Raw genomic sequence first — 21626 nt, forward strand, 5'->3', positions numbered from 1 at the left:
TACACCATTTGTGAGAGACCTGCACATGGCCTGGATCTGTACTGCACATGTGTAGGTCTCCCTCTGCAAAATCACGTACAGTTCCCTTAAGCTGCAGCATGTCAGGGAGTGCCAAAGCCAGGCCTTGCTTCCATCATAGACTTCCAGGCCTTGGCTACGGAGCTGCGAAGGCCAATCTGAGTAACTTTAGGGTTACTCAGATTGCTGATGTTCTCTCTGATGATGATCTGATGCTGCATCATAGGATGCAGTACTTCATTCTGCAATGCAGTCAGGAGACATCTATTTACACTAGGAGCCTCCTGTTGCATTAACATATTAGCTGTATGGTATTGTACAGCTGCCTCCTTGTGGCTGGGTAATACCGTACACCTCTGCATCAGGAGGATAACCATAAAATGGTTTTTATGCCTGCAGCAGTGCCTCACTGCCTCCCCCTCCCTTCCTATTTCTTCTTTTTCCCATTTTAACATAAACCTTACATGATAACAGAGCTACTAATTTTAAACAAAAACAGTTTTATTAATATATGATGTATATATTTTAAGATTATTATTATTATTATTATTATTATTATTATTATTATTATTATTATTATTATTATTATTATTATTATTATTATTATTATGTAGTAGTAGTAGTAGTAGTAGTAGTAGTAGTAGTAGTAGTAATATTACTATTAATATTGTTACTAATATATTAATACAATTAATATTATTATCCATTATTTATAAAGTACTGATATAATATGTAGTGCTATATACTTTATTAAGCAGATCATTACACAAACAAATGACACAGAAGTTAAAGATACAGTAATCAGGCCCAAATGGTGTTACAATATAAGAAATGTGTCAGGTTGTGGCCTAGGATCAGCCATTACTCACCACAGCACCGGCTTCCACTGGTCCCTCAGGTGATCAGATGTCAGGTGCTATGGCGAGTAAGGCACTGAGTATTATACCTTGGCCATCTGGACCTCTGTGAGTTGTGCTTTGCCTAGTAACTGGGGTTACCATTATGGATGCAGCCATGACAGTTCACATCACCTGACTAAACTTTACCCAATGGTAGCATGGTGGTGGTCAGCTGACGCTGTCCACCAATGATCTGCTACCTCAGGTTATAAAGCCTGTCTCTGGACAGCAGGAAGTTGCCTGTGCATCGTTGTCGCTACCCTGTGTATTGCTGATACCCTGTTCCAGGTTCCCTACGCGATCTCCTTGTGAATCCAGTGCTAACACCTGGAGTCACAGTGTGTCTGAACCATCTTGCCTGTGAGCGATACAAGTGCCAACACCTCGAGCCACAGAGTATCTTTAACATCTTGCCTGTGTACACTACTAGTACTAACCTTTGTGCAGCAGTGCATTTAACATCTCGCTTGTGTGGAACACAGATACCACCATCTCACACAATAGTGCATCCGCATACCTTACCGGAGTGCAACACTAATACCATCATCTGATGCAATAGTGGGTCCGCATACCTTACTGGAGTGCAACACTAATACCATCTTCTGATTTAACTTGACATCCCATTACCCAGCCAGTCGGCATCACTAGTACCATCATCCGATGCACCTGTGCGTCACATACCCTGTCTATAGGTCACGGTGATAGTGCCTCAAGCACTTGCCAGTTGAGTTCTATGCTAGTATCCAGGTACTTCTGGTAGAAGTACAGTCCTCGCGGCATTGTTTATTTGGTCTCTGTTCCCACAGTTTCAGACACCGGTAAAAAGGGTCGTGACCTGCCAGCTGGGTGCAGCGAAATACCCATATTCCACTTGGAGGGGTCACTGGTAAACACCTCCCAGTTGGTTAGACTCAGCGCCTTTGGACAGGTCTCGTCAATGTCTGATTCTGTAGATGAGGAGATCCTATATTCTGGTCCCACGCCTCCAGCTTCCCTCTCCTCCAGGAACCTCAGCTTCCATCCCCTCCGTAGGGGATTCCGTTAAGCCAAGTGTGACAATATGTTGGTAACATTAGATACAGAAGTTTGAAGTACCATTGCAGCTGTTAGTAAAGAATGTGTGTGTCTCTGTTGTTCAAAAGCAGCATTATCAGCTATCAATATTAAAACAATCATTGGCAACTGTGCAGCTTGAATCAGAAAATACAGTGTGAGTTGCAGAATTAAAGCAACTCATTGTTAAAGTGTTAATAAGTGTTAAATCATCATGCTGATGGTAATCATAACTGACTTTTACCATTTATTGTAGTTGAATCACCTAGCTCTTCATTTTTGTGCTGAATAGGCACTCTTGTGTTATTCTGCCTGCTTGGAATAGCTGTGTGTAGCATAGTGTTTTTCTTTAGCATAGTGCTGACACTAAAGAGGCAGTGCAGCTCTCCAAACAAGTAAGATCGCAACAGAACTGATGGTTGATAGCAATGACAGTTAACTGATGGTGTCCAGCAGCTGAATAGAAAATCCATTCAGAAGATCTTCTTAACAACCTTTCCTTGGTGTGATGATGGCACTATCATGAAATTCTCACCTGCCTTAACTGTTTTCTATTTGTGAGAAAATTATTGTGTGGGCCATAGGGCACAGAGCTGATCTACAGCACATCCATCACTAACTTATGTCTGTATGCCACCATGGTTCTGTTGTGCTGTATGCTGCATATCCCTCTGGCTGAATAATGAAATTCTATTAAAAAAATAGTCAACAGTAATTCAATATGGATGCTTGGGAATATTCACCAATCGCCATAAAATAATACTGATGTGCAATCAATTATTATCAAAAATTTGTATTACATAATAAAAAAGCATAGGATACACCTACGTGATAATAACACAAGTTCCCCTGCTTAACGGGCATGTCCTGATAATACATTTTATTTTTCCCATGTAGACAGGTAAAATACATATGAGCATCCCACATCACATGCATGTTAGCTTTTGCTCTTCCCATCACTATGAAAGCTCCCAAAAGCATATGTCTATCTTTACTTAAATAATTATCTTAGAACTATTGCACAAACCATAATTGATCTTGCTGCAACCTTTGCAGTTACAGTATATTCCTTGAATGTGGATGGATTACTATACTGTGATGGCTGCCTGGAGTTAACAATCAATGCCTTGTGAATCAAGTTATGCTTCTTCTGCAGTGTTATTTAACCCCATTGTGTTAACTGACTGTCCCTGTGCTATTACAAGTAAGAGCTCTGGAATCAGCATGGTGTAGCAATATGATACTCTGAGGAGTGTAGACCTACATTCAAACTGTCATGTTCTATAAATACAGTTATTCATGACAAGCAGGATGAACATTACTAAGGAAGACAGTTATTACAGTAGGGGATGTGCTGTAACTGCACATTTTCAGACCAGTAAATGCTGCTATGGGCATGTTAACTGTTATATTAGGTAGTAATAAACATTTGAAGCTAAATTACATCAGGGTATATATATTAATTTCTAAAAATTGTTAACCTGAAATAAGCCTGCAATTATAAATGTTTTATATATACTATACACATGTTTTCATGTTTCATGCAGTCATCACGTCAGATATAATGAAGCTACAATTGATAATGGTACATTAGTTTGTTTCATGATACAGATTTGTCAGTAATCACAAGCTAAATACAAATCTGAATTAATTAATATAATCTCACATTATTGTCATTCTAAATAAACATATTCCAAAATGTAACAATAGAGATGGAACAAGTCTTATGCACATAGTTAGAAAATTAGAGGAACATGAATATTTTTGGCAATATAATTTACAGAAAAATAAATACAGTAGATGCAGAAATGTCCATAAAGGCCCTGATTCTGAGTCTATTGCAAGTCTAAAAATGGGCACAGCCCATGATTATTATGGGCACATGTGTCATACCATTCATACGCACCATGACAGAGTGTACAAACGTTTGGTGCATGGTGGCTTCTCACCATCTATGACCTGGGCATTCCTGGGTGGTAACTGGGCAGTTAGTGTGTGTGCATGAAACAGATCCATCTTGTGGTAGTGACATGCAAATGTAGGTAAACTTCTGTGCTTCTTTAAGGTCATGCCTTTTGCAAGCAGATCTTTTGCACCCAGCATGGGTTGAGTGTAAGTGCCAATATTTATGATGATGGCTGTAGCTGCAGATGGAAGAACAATGTGACCATACACATAAAGATGGTGGGTGCTGCTCACATAGATGGTTGGATAATCACATTAACTTAAGGTAGTAAAACTTACTGCTGCAGATGATGCTTTGCATCCAACAAAGATTTGGAACAAATATTAGTAGCTCATATTCAGAACTGCATGAATCCTTGAGATATGTATATATTTATTAGAGATGTGCGGGTTCGGATTTACTTTGTTCTTTTCGCCAAAATTATCACAAATTCGGATTAGTTCAGAGTAATTTTATTGGCTATTCAAAACACGTGATATCTAATAGCCAATAAGATGCCGATTTTGAGATTCAAACATATACGAGTAAAACCAAACCCGCACATCTCTAAAATTTATGCATTTGAGTAAAGAATGACTATAGGCTATTAATTGTATCACCATGCTTCATCCTGGGTTGGAACAGGTTGGGGAGACTGAATAGGAGATTTGAGAGGAGTAGATGAATGTAGGTGGTTTGAGCCAGGACCTCCTCATGTATAGATGTGGGGAGATAGACATACAGCAGTGGATGATGGGCTTGAAGGCGATAACAGGAATAGAAGTCTTTATTGAACAGCAGATAGGAATGGAACTGAATATATAATACTGAATGAATGAGCAGAATCCGATTGGGACCAATGATGCTGGATTGAGAGCTGGATCGGTTTGAGACCAAAGTTGATGAATTGCAGAACTTGATGGATTGAACCCGATGTTGAAAAATTTACGAACTTGATCGGTTTGAGACTGATGTTGAAGAATTGAAGAACTTAATTAATATAAGTCAGATGTTGAAGAACTGCTGAACTTGGTCAGTAGAGACTGATGTTTAGGAATTGAGGAACTTAATTTATAATAGCCTGATGTTGCAAGCATCGGATGAGACCGATGGTTGAAGGTATTGGCTTGAACCAATGGTTGCTGTAATAACAAGTCTCAGTGGTAAATCCAGACTGGTGTGCAAAATGGTATAGGAGACTTGTTTACCTTTTCTAGAACTGGATATAATGGACTGAGGGCCTAATTCAGACCCGCTCGTGAGCGCTGACATAGTCAAACATGGCTGTGACAATACTGTTGTTCTGGAAGGAACTGACATGCAGTTTGTATACCATAATGCTGGGGAGGCACAATGTGAGCAAGTGAATGTGGAGAGCCATCTCCATGGTCAGTGACAGGACACTGAGCAGACAGGGCAGGAGTAGGCCTCAGCACCAGCCGGGAGCAATATGCAGCATAAGCGGACCTCTGTGCTATCTGGGAGTGATGCACAGCATGAGCGGACCTCAGCACTAGCCTGCACATGTACTGGTGAGGTAAAAAGGTGGTTTTAAGTGTCCAAAGCATGACAACAAGGATTTAAACAAGCCAACTGGCCAACCCATAGTATTATAGAATAACAAAATAACTTTACCCTACTGCAGCATACAGATGACTCCCTACCAGAAAGAGGCATAAAGAATGAAAAAGCTTCTTCAGGGACACTAGAAATATTCTGCAGATGCTCAACCATACAAATTGGAAAATATCTACATAATTTACATGCCAGGTCACTGTATAACTGTATTGATAATGCAAAACAGTACAATGCATTACCTGTTCACTCAATCTATGTTATAAAATGAACATGTTAAATTTGAAAGTATGACGTACATACTGTAACAGTACTGAAACATACTTCTAGAATAACATGAATTTCTTCCATGAAATGAAAGCAATCAAATGTTTATTTGTGAAAATAACTTTTATTCAATGCAGATTCAAACATTTTAACATTAGTAAAACAACATATATGGGTCTATTTAATAAACAGAAAAATGGCTTTTCTCCAGCCATGTTTTCATTTCTGCATTTTAAGCCTGCAGACCCACATTGGTTTTAATGAGGCCTGTGCAGGAGTGGTATATATAAAGTTTCTCTTTTAATTTTTTGACAAACTGAACACAATTTCAGAATGGTGTTATTTGCCTTTTTTGCCTGATGTAGTAGAGAAAAGAAGGGAAGATGCGTTATGTTCCTGCTTTCTAGCACAATTCAGCACTCCACCGGCTAACAATTAGCACTCATTTAAGAAGAGTTGTTGATGCTCATCATCCTGGAAAAGGTTACAAGACCATCTCTAAAGAGTTTGGACTCTCCCAATCAACAGTCATGCAGATTGTGTACAAATGGAGGAAATTCCAGACCATTATTTGTCGACCGACAAAGATCATGCCAAGAGCAAGGCATCTAATACAGTAGTTTGCAAGGTCACAAAGGAACCCAATGTAACCTCTAAGCAGCTGAAGGCCTTTCTCACATTAGCTAATGTTAATGTTCATGAGTCCACCAGTAGGAGGACACTGAACAACAATGGTGTGCATGGCAAGATTTCATGGAGAAAGCCGCTGCTCTGCTGCCCAGAAGACTAATTGAACAATGTTTTGTGGACAGATGAGTCCAAAAGAGAGATTTTTGTTTGGAGAAAGGAGAACACTGCATTCCAGTATAAAAACCTCATACCATCTATGAAACATAGTAATGGTTGTATCAAGGTTTGGGCCTGTTTTGCTGCATCTGGCCCAGGATGACTTGCCATCATTGATGGGACAATGAATTCTGAATTATACCAGAATATTCTAAAGGAAAATGTCAGGATATCTGACCAAGAGCTGCATCTCAAGAGAATGTGTGTCATACAACAAGCTAATGACCCAAAGCACACAAGTTATTCAACCAAAGAATGGTTAAAGAAGAATAAATTTATAGTTTTGGAATGGCCAAGTCAAAGTCCCAGAGGCAGATTGGACCACTGGGAAGCCGGGACTGTCCCCCCTACCCCAACATCTCTGCTTCGAGGAATGAATCATAACTGCTGAGATCAGGCAGTATTCAGACCTTCTGCGCATGAGCAGAAGCACATTGCAGACAGGGCTGAATAACCAGCGGTGCTGCTGGTCAGCTTTGATGCCTGCAAACTAAAGCAGCATCCAAGACAGCACACATATTGGGGCCGTCTGACACAGTGTCTGCCTGGCCCCTCCCTCCTGTCTCTGAGCTGTGTGTATCAGCCCAACCCTCCTCTTCCTGCTCCTCGCATGAACTGTCATTGGACAGCTTGTGGCTGTGCTTCCTTCACTCATAACACTGTCTTGGTTCCCTGCTGCTGCTCTGTACTGGAAGAAATACAGGTACCATGGGGGTTTGTGTATAGTGAGTGGTAGTATTGGGGGACTGTGTATACTGAAAGTTAGTATGGGGGCTGTGTATACTAAGGGCTAGTATGGGTGGGGGTCTGTATACAGAGGGGTAATATGGGTGGGGTTGTGTATACTGAGGAGAATTATGGGGGGTTGTTTATACTGAAATGTAATATGGGATGCTGTGTCTACTGAGGGGTAGTATGGGGGCTATGTATACTGCATTATAATAAAGGGTGCTGTGTGTACTAAGGAGTAATATAGGGGTTATATATACTGCTATGTAATATGGGGGTACTGTGTGTACTGAGGGGTAGTATGGGGAAGGGGGAATGTGTTTACTGCAATGTAATATGTAACTGACGGTCATTTCAGAGAGGACTTGGAAGCAGAGTGATTGATAGATGGAGCATTTTTGGGAGGTAACGGGAGATGATGAGTAAAACCCAGGCGTCAGGACAACTGTTTGGGGGACATGTCTCATCTATTTTCTATTTATTGCACCTCTGAAAGTTTTTATAATCAGCAAATAGAAAGGTAGTGGCATTATGTAAATATGAATGTTATATAGCAAGCACCACTACGGTATACAGAAGTATAAAACACTATGGGCCTGATTCTGAGTCAGACACAGTAAAGTGATGCTTTCCATCAGCGCATGCATCTGAGTTGCACCGCGCATACATCCTGATGGTGTTCGTACAGAGTCTCAGTACATATATAGTGTATTAGAAATGTGCTGGGCATTCCCAAGAGGTTACAGGGGATTGGCTAGTCAGATGTAGCATAGTATGGGCATGTATTTGGAGTGACATTGGTGGGTTGCTGATAGTGGTTGTGTATAGAGATGCTGAATCGCTCACATCGGAGGCTAAACTCAGATGGATAATCTGCACCTTGTAGCATAGGGCTTTTGCAAGTTTCAATGCTGTGACCGATGGTGGAGTATAAAAATGCACAAAGCATGATTGCAGCGTCTGTAGTATTTGAAAGTGGGCACCACAGTCCTTGCACATTCAGATACACAGATGTACACCAGGGAAGGGCATTGTAGTATAATTAGCATAAAGTCACAGGTGCAACTCAAAAAAACTCAGAAAAAGACACAACTGCCGCCCACTCCCTGAATAGACCCGTCCCCATTAGGGCTGCTTTAAAAAATGTCATCTAATTTTTTTTTCTCATTTGTTTGATTCGATTTGAGACTTGTGTGAAAATATGATGTCATTTTAGGCCAAATTTCAGCAAAAATATAGAAAATTCTGAACTGTTCTCAAACTTTCAAACATCACTTTATTTACAAAAGTGCAGGTTTTTAGAAGTGGCCTTGTTGCCCATAGCAACCAATCAGATTCTACTTATTTATCTAGTACCTTCTAGAAGATAATAGCCAGTCTCTGATTGGTTGCTATGTGTAACAACTCCACTTCTAAAAACCTGCATTGTGTAAATATACCCAGTAGGATCTTATGGGGCTTGGATAAAGTATAATGTTGACTTTTGACAAAGCTACATTCATCTCTGTCAATTAATGTTATATATTTGTATTAGAAAAAGTGGGTCATGACAGATTTATTTTTTTAGAAACACCTGTGTATACTATTATGGCACAGACATTTTATCTCAGAAACTACTTTACACTGTTATGGGTTTTTTGCAAATAGAAAATGGACTGAATTGAAAAACAGGTAAAATTAATTTTCTGCAACATTAATACATTTAGATGAATACACTGCTATCAAATGTTTTATTTCAATTGTGATGAGTCAAAATATATTTTGTGATTTTGTAGCAAAATAAATAAAATATCAGTGGATTGTCTGCAAATTTTCTAGAAAAGGGCTTCAAAATTAATTATGACAATGATCTTTACAACAAGATCTTTCTAATTACTTCAAATACAAATTGATACCTTGAGAACTAAGAGTTCCAAACAGAATAGTAGACAGCTCTTGTTGTGTGTTCTATTATCTTGATTAATATATTCATTGGAGTACTGGGAAAACAACACATTTACACAGGAGATTAAAGTAAATTAAAACCAATAAAGAATGATCCTGATTGTATTTAATTAGCCAACATTTTGTCATGTTCTCTATGAATAATTCAGATTAACAACTCATTCTTTAAAAAAATTATATATATAAATATATATCCATGAATGTGGCAAAAGCTTTTGACACAATATATGTATAAATATATAAATATCTAACTTAATAAAAAATATATAAATACAGAAATCCAATGCTTTGGAAAAGAGGCAAACAGAAAAGTAAACTCTTTTTCTCTAACTCCAAATGTATGTATGTATGTATGTATGTATGTATTTATGCTGCATCTGTGAAATCCCTGGCAAATTACCTTTGATTTCTCTGCAAGTTTAACACGGGATGCAATTGGGAAGCCGGCTGACATTATACCGACAGCCGGCTTCCCAACTGTCATATCCTGGCGAGGGTGAAATGCCCGGCGTCTACATGTCGATGCCGCTCATTTCACCGATGCCGGGAGACCAGCGCCCGGCAACCCGATCAAAGGGATGCCGGGCGCCACAAGCGGACAGCCACAGGTGGTGGAGGGTTAGGTTTAATGCACCTGGGGGGATTTAGGATTAGGCACCCCCCGGGAGGGTTTGGGTTAGGCTAGGGGGAGGGAGGGTTAGGGTTAGGCACCGCTGCCTAACCCTATATATATATACTTAGGTTCCATGTGTATTATTGTTTTGGTCTCCTGATCTGCATATGCCCAGCCATGTCTGTTTCTAGTTTACTACATATTTGTGGAACTCTAATTATTGTTTCTATCAACTGCAAGTACAATATCAAATCTACATAGTGAATTCCATCTCTGATGTTTTCCAACTGAAAGTTATAGACTGTTGAGTCACATTATTATGACCACCACCTAATAGCCAGAGTAACCGCCATATACAGCATGGATAGCAGCTAGATGGGCTGGGAGTGACTCAATAAGGTGCTGGTAGGTTGGCACACATATCTGGATCCATACTGACACTAAGGGGTAATTTACTAAAGTGAGAGTTTTTAGAAGAGAGTTTTAAAAGTGATGTTGCCCATAGCAACCAATCAGATTCTACTTAACATTTAACTAGCACCTTCTAGAAGATAATAGCTAAAATCTGATTGGTTGCTATGGGCAACATCACTTTTAAAACTCTCTTCTAAAATCTCTCACTTTAGCAAATGTACCCCTAAGTGTTGCCTACCCCTTCAGTCTAATTTAACTTTTGATTAATTATTTTACATTTTTTTAACTTTGTGTGAATAAAAATAATGTGTACTGTAGGTGTTATATTGTTAGATTCTTAGAATTGATAACAAGTTTTCTTTAGAATTAATTAATTTAGAAAAATATGCTATTCCTTATGTTTCCACATTTCAATAAACAGTTCATTTGAAAAGGATAGGGCTACCATTTATTTTCACAAACATCTGTTAATTATACTATAGCAAAAAAGGCCTTAAAGGTAGCAATGAAGTCAAAATTGCTTCGCTAGAATTGGACTTTACAAGTAGCATAGAATTTGGCCATGTCAATCACATCTAAGCCAAAGCCATTGTTATTATTTCCCTCCTAAATTATTACTTTCTTTTCAGTTGGAATGGGCTAGAAAATTGAAAACCTATTTTACATTTTAATATTGTTTATTTGAAGTTTTTGAATAATTTAATATAGAACAAATGGACATGTATCATCTTTGTCAATCACTGCTACTATATTAGAGCACTAGTCTATCTGTATGCTAATGAGATTACTTTTGCATTTGCAATTTTGCATTGTGAACCAAAAATACTACTCTTCGTTTCCCACTGTATGTTGTAATAAACATGTATATTTGTGTAGACAAAGAGGTACATAGAGAAATAAACAACATTATACATATTTATATAAACTCTCTACCTCTATATGTATATACATATATATATATATATATATATATATATATATACACACACTTTCATATTTTAATGCATGCAGCTAATGCCAGTGAGATGTGTGCATTTATTACTCAGTTGGACAGTGTAATAGACAAATTACTTGATGCTAACTTGGAAGTAATGGAATTATATGCCAGAATGTTTAACGTTATAATGCCCACATGGTTAAAATGCTTTAAGTAGTGTTACAACCATGTCGGGATAATAGCACCAGCATTTGCATTTTGATACAGGGCCTGTTTCAGAGAGGGACCCAATGCCGATATTTAAGCACATTGAGCGATTGTTTGCCATTGTGCATGCATGTAAGCTGCACTGCTCACAGGCAGCAATTAAATTGCAATTACGCTTACACATTGGATTCACTCGCAAAGTGAGTAAAAGGTAGTAAGAGATTGGGGGAGGTCAGGGGGAGTGGCTAGAGAAACACAAGTGTGCCTGACTGCTTAAACACTGTTTTCAGGGCATGCTTAAATTAGCCACTGCTCGCAGCAGGAGAGCACTCTGCATGTCTGGAGGCCTGCTCTATCTGTGACAGCTTAGACTTACTCAGAAGCCTGATGGTCGCCTGATCCATGAACTATGTTTCCAGTTTTGTGTGTGAGCTGTGGATGTGAAGTGCTTTCAATGGACGTCTCTAAGCACTGGACAGCGAGTGAGTCATTAGCATATTTATGCAATTGTGTGAGAGAAAGCAGCTGTGATTGCATTTGCATCGATCACTGAATCAGTCCCACAGTCAATATTGACACACAGTAGTAACTGTCAAAATAATGAATACATACCACAGTAGAAAGAGAAAAAGTAATCCCTGCAATTTGCCAGTGACATACAGGGACAAAGACGTGAAAGTCTCCACTTCAGTACATACCTGATGTTCCAGCATTTTGATGGGAAGCTGCCCCAGAGGACCACCAAGTCCAGGTGAAAGAGTTTATGTTATTTAATATATACAATTACCTCCTTTATGTTTTATGGCACTACTCCTGCTATTATGCAGGGGGCACATCACTAGTTAGAGGACAATTGAAGAGACCATTAAAGTAATTTGTAATATCCATCATTGTTAATAGTGCTGCAATGTTTGCTTACATTGGTTAGAGAAAGACTTCCTTTATATTTACTAGCAATATTTAAAGGATCCCAATGTGCACACACCCTTGTGGTAGGGTCTCATGGCCGCAAGCCCCAGAGAGCTTTCGGCTCTAACAGAGCCGCAAGCTCTCCCACGGACATCACTGGTGATGTCAGTGGGGCCACCCCCAAATGGCAAGCGTTCCTTTGGGAACGCCTCCATTTGGCCGGCCACCCCCGGCCCAACCACCAAACAGGGCGAGCTGTCACTCACCATCGACAGTTCGCCCCCATTGGTGCGAGACCCGGAGCGATGGAGCACCCGTCGCTAGCCGGGTCTCGCGCATGCGCACGACGGAGCCGGCTCCGTCATGCGCATGCCTAGTGGGCAAACATCGACCTGGTTGCGAGCGCTCAGTGCTTGCGACCGGTTCTGAATCAGGCCCAAAGTTACCTACAAAGTTCCAGGTCGGTGTACAAAATTTACCTAGGACATTAGTCTTTTCTGATGGAGATTATTTCAAAAGTAAAGTTTATTACATTTTTTTATTGTTTTTTTTTTATTTAGATTTTCAGTGAAAAAGTTAACTGGGGACTAAGAAGGAGGAAAAGGGAAATAAGTGATAAATAATATTGCATACAATTTTTAGGAAATATAATAATAGAAAAACAATACAACAACAATTTGGCGGCTTAGGGCATAAATAAACAAAATATTTTAAATACTATAATAAAGAGGCAAAGGGGATAGAGCAGGAAAGCAGGAAGTCAAGGTACAGCGGATGGTTGGAGGGAGGGAAGGATAGAGAAAAAGGGGAAGATTCGCCCAGAGAGAGATGTTAGCAGGTACATGGAGCAAAGTCAGTATTGAAAAGGAGAGGGGGCTTCAGTAGTTATTGATCCAAAAAGCCAAATATTGTAAAGTTGAGAGTTTGGTAGGAGAATTATAATGACTAATATAAATATATTCCATGTGGTAGACCTGGCAAAAATATTAGGAGACCTGGTAGACAGAACATGATTAGTAGTACTCACATTAATATAGGTGCAATGTAAATTTGTATATAGGTGTTCCCACTCCAGTGAAAGCTGATTGGGGCTGTAACTGCAATCATAAGCTGTGCACCCTGTGAAATACCTCACTAGCACTTGTATTCTGTCAATTTAAGTTAAATGATCAGAATACAGTATATAATACAATCTCCTCTATTGACTAATAACAATGATTCAAAGGAGATAAAAGTCAGAATTACAGGTCTCAGCATGGTAATACCTATTATCATGTATAATATTAGGATGTGCAGCCCAGCAGCTCCTTGTTAACATGGAAACAAGCCGTGTAATCCTGCAGTGTATATGGGTAACCTGGGGCATCTGACCCGGCTCCCATTTACAGCATGGGGAGATCCAGAAGTCCCAGCACTTGGTGATGATGTCATCTCCAAGCCAGGGGCATATCTATAATGGGTGCCTCCTGGCCGCTCGTATAGCTGTGATCTATGCATGCACAGAAAAGATGTCCCCTGGGAAAATAGGCGCTTGCGCCATTTTCCCAGAGACCCGTGCATGTGCTGTAGATTCTGGCATGAAGCCAGAATCTACAGCGCTCAGTGCCACTGAGCCACCATCAGAGAGGAGGGGGCCCAAACGGAGGTTGCACACGGGCCCCCTCCTCTCTTAAAACACCCCTGCTACAAGCACCAGTAGATAAGTACACATGGGTACAGTGTGAATGGTGCCGTCCTAGGTGGGTCTGTCCTGTCCTGGGTCTGACCCAGTTTGGAACCATGTTCCAAATTCTGGGACAGACCCAGAACTTTGTTGTGAAAGTTGTACAAGACATGATAGTCTTTAGATTAGCTAATTGGGAAAAGAGACCTTCCAAATTTGTAAGGAATCAGGTTTATGTGCTTAAGGGAAGGTTACATTTAAACATATAGTAAAATGAAAATGGATGTCTTGGGAACTGCTCTGGGAGCAGTAAGATTAGGAATAGGTGCATTGAATACAATGGATCTAGAAGTCTTAAGAAATTAATTAGGTACAGTAACCTGGCACGACATAAAGGAGAAGGATTTAACACACAAATTGACAACTGTACATGCTCAAAATGAAACTACTTTATCTTCCCAGAAAGACTGAAAAATAACTTTAAAGTCACAGTAACAGATAGTTTGATCCAAGTACAGGAATAAATACAACTGCTCTTTCCTCATCCAGTTATCTTCATATATTAAACTAATGATTACATTACTGTTGACCAAATATTTTCATCTAATTCTAAGGAAACATTTAGATAATATAAAGTCTGATGTTACAATAAGTTACAGTATATGAAATGGTGGCTGGGAAAATATCATGGCTGCAGTGTTTTGACTTGTACATAGTTAACTCAGGTTCCTGTTTCAGGAGGAGAGCTTAAAGCATATGCTATTATTAAATTAGGTAATGTTCTATCCCCAGATATGGTATTACACCAACGGTAAATCGTGATTTACCTATTTACTGTATGAAGCAGATTCACCAAGCATGTTAGATATTGTTGGGTGTTGGACAGTAAGGGATGCTATGATTTGTCAAGGGAACCAAGATAGTATTATTAGACAAACAATATTGAAATAAAAAGAGCATATGTTTGATGGATGTAATTGAACATCATCTCTTTTTGACATTGAAGTTGGTGCTGGTATCAAATGCGTAATGACACAAAATATTCTGTGTAACTGTATACAATAAACTGTAACCAAACAACAAGAGAGTAACTGTACTCCAATTACTCTAGAGAAAAGGCTTAACAGAAAGCCTAATGCACCAATACATCTTCAGCATATTCCTCTGAAATTTCAAGCAGATTTGAAAACTTGGTTACAGGAGTTTGGGAAGGAGGACGAAATCATGAGAATTCTAAAATCTTCAGAAAAGCAAGAACATAATGAATAGACACTTGTACTGTAACATGCTCTTGCAGAGGATGCCAAGATCCTTGGTGGTAAAAATCTGTTTGGATACAGCACCAAAGCCACAGCTTTCTTTAGCATTTTGATTCATCCCATTGTTGTAATAATTGTAACCACCGTTTTGTTATGCTTTTGTGTATGTATGTAAAAATACGGAAAATAAACACAAAAACTAAACAGTACACTTGAGGTATGTTAGAAGAACTCAGTTTTGGATTAACAAGAATTATATTGAAATAGGAGTTTAAGTAGATTTATAGTACCATAGTGTATCAAAGATAGGACAATAGGAGTAAAAAACTAATATTAAAATAAGATTATACTGTAGGATAAGAGATTTATAGGGACATGTGGAGGAGCAGGTTAAGTCCTTTCATCTTTCCATTAGAGATTTGGTGGTGACATTGAACTGGCTAGTGAAGGTGACCAGCCAGCAATGGGTCAAGTAAAAATAAAATGAAACAAAGAGAGTAAGGTTTCTTGGGTCAAGTGAGTCCTACTTACCTAGGAGGCTACTCAAGAAATAAATAGAAAATGGTCTATTTGACTGATATCAGGTGATCACAAGTTATAATTTATATTGTGGTACTAAGTAGATTGCTAGAAATGCCCTGATGAACAGGACTCACAGTAAGACCCTAATATTGATACACAGAATAGAAATTGCACAAATCAATGTATAAACCCATCACAGGTACATGGCACTACAAGGATAAGCATACACTCTGACCACTAATCACAATCATGCTTCACAGAAAGTGATACAGAAAATGGAGGTTGCTCAAATCAATATATAAGCCCACCACAGGGGCATGAAAGTCTAGACAAGAAAAAACAAAGATTCCCCCAGCATACTGACACTTTGCCATGGCTGGTGGCTTACCATATATTTGCAAATGTATGCAACCGAGATCTCTGCATTAGTTTTATCATGTAGAATGTAAATCACTTTTGCTGGCCTATATGCAATGTCCTGGGGGAATCTGTTTGTTTTTATCTTTGTTACGACCCTAACACTACCAACAGGGATTTTGGGACTTTACTACCGAGGAGGCATGACCAGACAAGATCCGGAGGGAGAGAGATTCACTGCACACCAGGACTTACGATACAATTAGTCACAGAACTTTTCATTATGGTACTCCATATCTCATATTACCATATATCATTTACTCTGTTATATTCAGACCTCAAAAACTGCGAAAATGAGAACTGTATTCATACAGCCCTAGAGAAGAAGTCACAATCCAGTCAGCACTTCTGTGGCAGAAGTCACAATCCATTTTGTCAGTTCTTTTTTTCAGCAGGAACAAGCAGGAACCTTTCATTAACTATAACGTAATTTCCTGGGCCAAAATGTATTTTCCATTTTTATCTTTGAAGAGTCTTCTTTTCTAAATAAATAAATAAATATATATATATATATATATATATATATATATATATATATATAGTACCCAATCTGGGTGGCACTCTCCGGTCTTGTACATTCAAGAAAATAAGGGCACAGACACCTGCATGATAATGATCAATGTTTCATTCTTTGCTGAATTGAAGCATTGATTGTTATCATGCAGGCATCTGTGCCCTTATTTTCTTGAATGTACCTGACCGAAGAGTGCCGCCCAGATTGGGTACTATATATGGATTGACATAGGGAAGGCACCGGGGCCATTAGAGTTGTTTTTAATATGGAGTGCCTATATATATATATATAAATATAATTGTTTCTCCATAGCTCCACCTCCAGTAAAATAGCCCTGCATTTTGTTATTCGGCTGGCATAGAGACAGACAGGATCTAATGAATCATTCCCATGAGGCAGTTGCTGATAACCAGGCATCAAAGAAGCATGTGATAAGCTCCTTCAATCAGAGTTTAGCACACACTCCTCTGACCTCTTGGATTAAATCCTGTGGGATTTGCTTAGCAAACAGCAGTATGTACCCTAATGCTCTGTGCTACTGTGCCTTGCCTAGCTCCTTTTGGCACTGAGGTACAGTACCAGCAGCCATGTTAACTCATTCTGCAGCACCCAGTCTTAAATATGGAATTTAAATGAATGCAGACAGTGGTTAGCAAGCAGGCCCTATGTAGATGCTTGTACCACCTTGTGGATAATCTAGCCCAGATAGATAGATAGATAGATAGATAGATAGATAGATAGATAGATAGATAGATAGATAGATAGATAGATAGATAGACAGATGGATAGATGCCAACACTATATGTATATCCCTGTCTCATTCATATATATCTAAATGTTTCTATGCATGCATAAATGCATGAGCTTTTTCTGTGCACATAACCAACACAATTGTGGGAAACACATAATACAATCTTGTGTGCCTGTGTTTGTAAATATTAATTACATTATATATACCAGACAATTATTGCATCACAACAAAAATCTGATACAACCATTGTTTATGTGGAAAAAACATCAGTATGAGATGTATTAGAGAATAAAAAGGATGCATTTTATATCAGTTTACAACGCTTTGAACTGTTATGTTATGTACTGCCAGCTACATTGTCTCCTTAGTCATCAGCTGTCAGGTAGTATAAGGCAGTTTTTCCACCATGAGCAGCACTACCATATAAACATAAATGCAGATGCAGTTGTACAAGGCCACTTTGTGCAGTAATGGCTGGGGCTACTATTCTCGGCATCAGGTTCCTGGGACTTTTTTTCCATAAAAATATTGTTTTAATATTATGTTGTAAAGAAAATGGCAAGCATTGTATTGTGTGTTTGGTCAGCAGTACTGTATGTCAGCGTATAATTGCAAAAAAGTATGGCACAACAACCTGCTCCAGATGTGACTGTGGTCAGGATAACAACCTATTCCACAGTCTGCTAAATGTTTAGATAGCTATGTTATTATTGATTATTTAGAAATCTGTGCACTACACCTTGTTAGATTGGTATGAACACCATTATGATATATTTGGGTTTATTGCAGTTTATGTAATAGATTTTTTTCACACTCAATGATGCCTGCATCTTACAGGCCCCAGCAAAGAGTCTTCTTTTTGTTCACCAATGTAGTACCTTTTTCTGACTCTGGGGAGCACCACCAACATATCCAAATGTACTCAATACCCTGCGTCAATACCTGATTAATTTGGTTCTTCCTTGAACATTTTTTCAACCGTCTCCATTCTTTAGTCTCTGTTGACAATTCTGAGATGGTACATTTTCTATTTATCCTGTGCGAGCTCTAAAAACCATATGTTCACTACCTTAAACCTACTGATTTCTTTCAGTCTCTTGAGCTCTGGCACAGACCTTTCTGGATTCTGGTTTACTTTTAATATAAAAAAACAAACCTTTTATGGACCACTCATCAAAGTAACATACATTATGACTAGCTTTAGTCTAAAAATGGAACTCTCTACCAGGAGAAAACTCATGGGAGATCTTCCCGAGCGATGTGTCATGAAAGGATATCAACACCAACTGGGATAATGATTTCAACAAACTCAGGAATACACTTCAAAAACAATTGAGGATTCATACAGGACACTGTTCGGATATTGCATGGGAAATGTGAAACAGTGTGGATGACATAGGGTTAACGTTGTTTAGCACCCATGAAAATTATTAATCGTGTTATTCTTGGTACCTATACCCATAGGACTTCGAAAATTATGCACGCTTATATTTTAAGTTTTCATATAATTTGTGAGAATAATCATTATTGCTCACACAAAGAGGACATCTTTCCTCCTATGACTAACTCGGAACAAGGAACTAATTTACCTTCTTTCTTTTTTGATATAAGTGAATTTTTCACTCATAGTACGAGTCTGCATACTCACTTATGCAATGCTTGGTTTGTGTTGTATATATTGTATAGTTTGTGTACGTTTTGTGTGTATATCACATGATTTGTGATACCCCCTTATTTTAAGATATAAAATTAAAAGTTTCATTTTAATATACTTCAGAATCCTTCACTTTCTGATAAGAGTGCCCTATTTCTTCACCAATGTAGTACCTTTTTCTGACTCTGGGGAGCACCACCAACATATCCAAATCTACCTGATACCCTGCGTCAATACCTGATTAAGTTGGTCCTTGAGCAATTTTTCAACCATCTCCAAAATTTAGTCTCTATTGACAATTCTAAGATGGTACATTTTCTATTTATCCTGTGCGAGCTCTAAAAACCATATATTCACTAGGGCATTACATTTCCAATGCATATATATGCCTGCATCTTACAGGCAATTACATTTATACCTATATATCCTCTTGCCTAGTGTTGGAGTTATAAGGCCATAAGGATCTTTAGAAACAGAAAGACAGTTTTGCGAATACTTTTCTTATATGCAAGTTAAGGTAATTTTGAAAACAATTTTGCATCAGTCCCAAAATTCCCAAAACAGCCCTTTATTTCCAAACTGGATAGCTTATACCCCTTTTCCACTGCTGCAATAACCCAAGTTATTGCTGGATCTTCCCGGGTAGCGGCTCAGTGGAAAAAGGTCCGTGAAAAATAACCCAGGTAAAGTGACTTGGGAATCCAACCCAGGTAGCTACCAGGGTTGGACCCGAGATGGGCCTGTGTAATGGTGCTGTCTAAATTGTGCAGCCCAGGTTATCCGACCTGGGTCATGACTAAAATGAGCTGATTGGAGTCTGTGGAGCAGTCACCTCCCACTTTTTATGACCTCACAATTTTAGCAGGGCAGATCCGGGTTCAGTGTGAGTGGGGCTGACCCAGGAATAACCCTGATCAGTGCAGTGTAAACGGATTCTGACCTGAGTCTGTTCTGGGTCTGATCTGGGTTGTAACCTTGTCTGAAAACCAAGGTCAGAACCAGGTTTTTGATGGAAAATGGGTGCTAGAGTGAACATTCTACATTGTATATGTAATGCAAGATTAATAGTTTTAACGAGTAAGGCAGTACATATTAATATATACAGAATGTTCTGATATAATGCATACTACAGTACATCTGCCATGCAGTAATGTAAGATGAATAAAATAAAACGTAAACCAATAATAACTCAGACATCTTGATTTTAAAGCAGAGGATGCAAGTAGCAAATTAATGAAAATCTGCAGTCAGCCCAGTAACATAACTTTGAAAATAGTTTTTTCATCATTTAAACCAAGAGTGAATTATGTTAAGTGTGGAAAAGGTTAGAAATACACCAGTTTGTATGCAAAAAGAAATTAGCTTTTTTTGTAGCATCGTTAGAATTATCCTCCTGGTATCATGTGCCCTTATTGCTTAAATAATGACATTTGCAGGGAATTACAAAGGAGTAATAATTTTAGCCTGCAGTGTAGTCTGAATCAGCAATGATCTTCCTGGCTGTCAATGACCTATATGTGACATTTTATATCTAATAAATTAGATGTCTTTCTTTTGAAAGAAATGGCGCCTCATGCATAATAAGAAAGGCATCAAATTTAGAGTCACTGCCTCATTAATCTAATGAAGTTAGCCCATGGCACTTAAAGAACATTTATGTTACTAAGTATGTTTATATTGTTTAATTTGCAATTAACACTATACTTAACTTTTGTCCTTTTTAAAATTCCTATTTATTTTAATAAGGATTTTTATAAACTTAGGCAAGTTAAAGATACAAGTCTGATTATACTGAAAATACTAAAATGGTATTCGCTAAATTAAGAGTTTAAAACAATTTCGGTATATAATAAATAAACTGTAATTCCACTTTATGTCTGAATAAATTTCCTAATAGCTCCAGTGCTACATATAACCATTATGAAGGGATTTCATCCCTTTAACCCATACTAAAATGTGTCTTAAATTGATAAGATGGTACAAGACTATAAACTGCAATATGTGCTGAGTTGTAATAGATAAAAATGGAAGTAACTATAGATCTATGACTTCTGCATAAGATCTGCAGCTCTCATTCACACAATTTACTTGCTCCTATTCTTATACAGGAATTTTATTATCCTACACCAGTGGTCAAGGTGGGAATTTTGAAGTGGGGGTATGGAAAATATAAGGATTTTACTTATGCATGCGCTGGAGGAACAAGCATACTGGAAAAGGGGGCATGTCCACTCAAAAAGGACATGTCCTTAATACTGCCCCCAAGTATGCCACACAGAGCCCCATATTAATATTATGTCCCAGTGTCCCCCGGTATGCCACATAGTGCCCCCCAGTTATGCCACACAGAGAACTCATATTAAATTTTGTCCCCTTAGTATGCTACACAGAGTCCTCATAATAATATTAGGCCCACTGCTCTCCCAGTATGCCCAATAGTGTCCCCCATAATAATATTATGTCCCAGCCTGCCCAAACACTATCCCTCCC

This window comes from Taudactylus pleione, unplaced genomic scaffold (genome assembly GCF_031769625.1).
Source record: "Taudactylus pleione unplaced genomic scaffold, aTauple2 ptg000005l, whole genome shotgun sequence".
Taxonomy (NCBI): domain Eukaryota; kingdom Metazoa; phylum Chordata; class Amphibia; order Anura; family Myobatrachidae; genus Taudactylus; species Taudactylus pleione.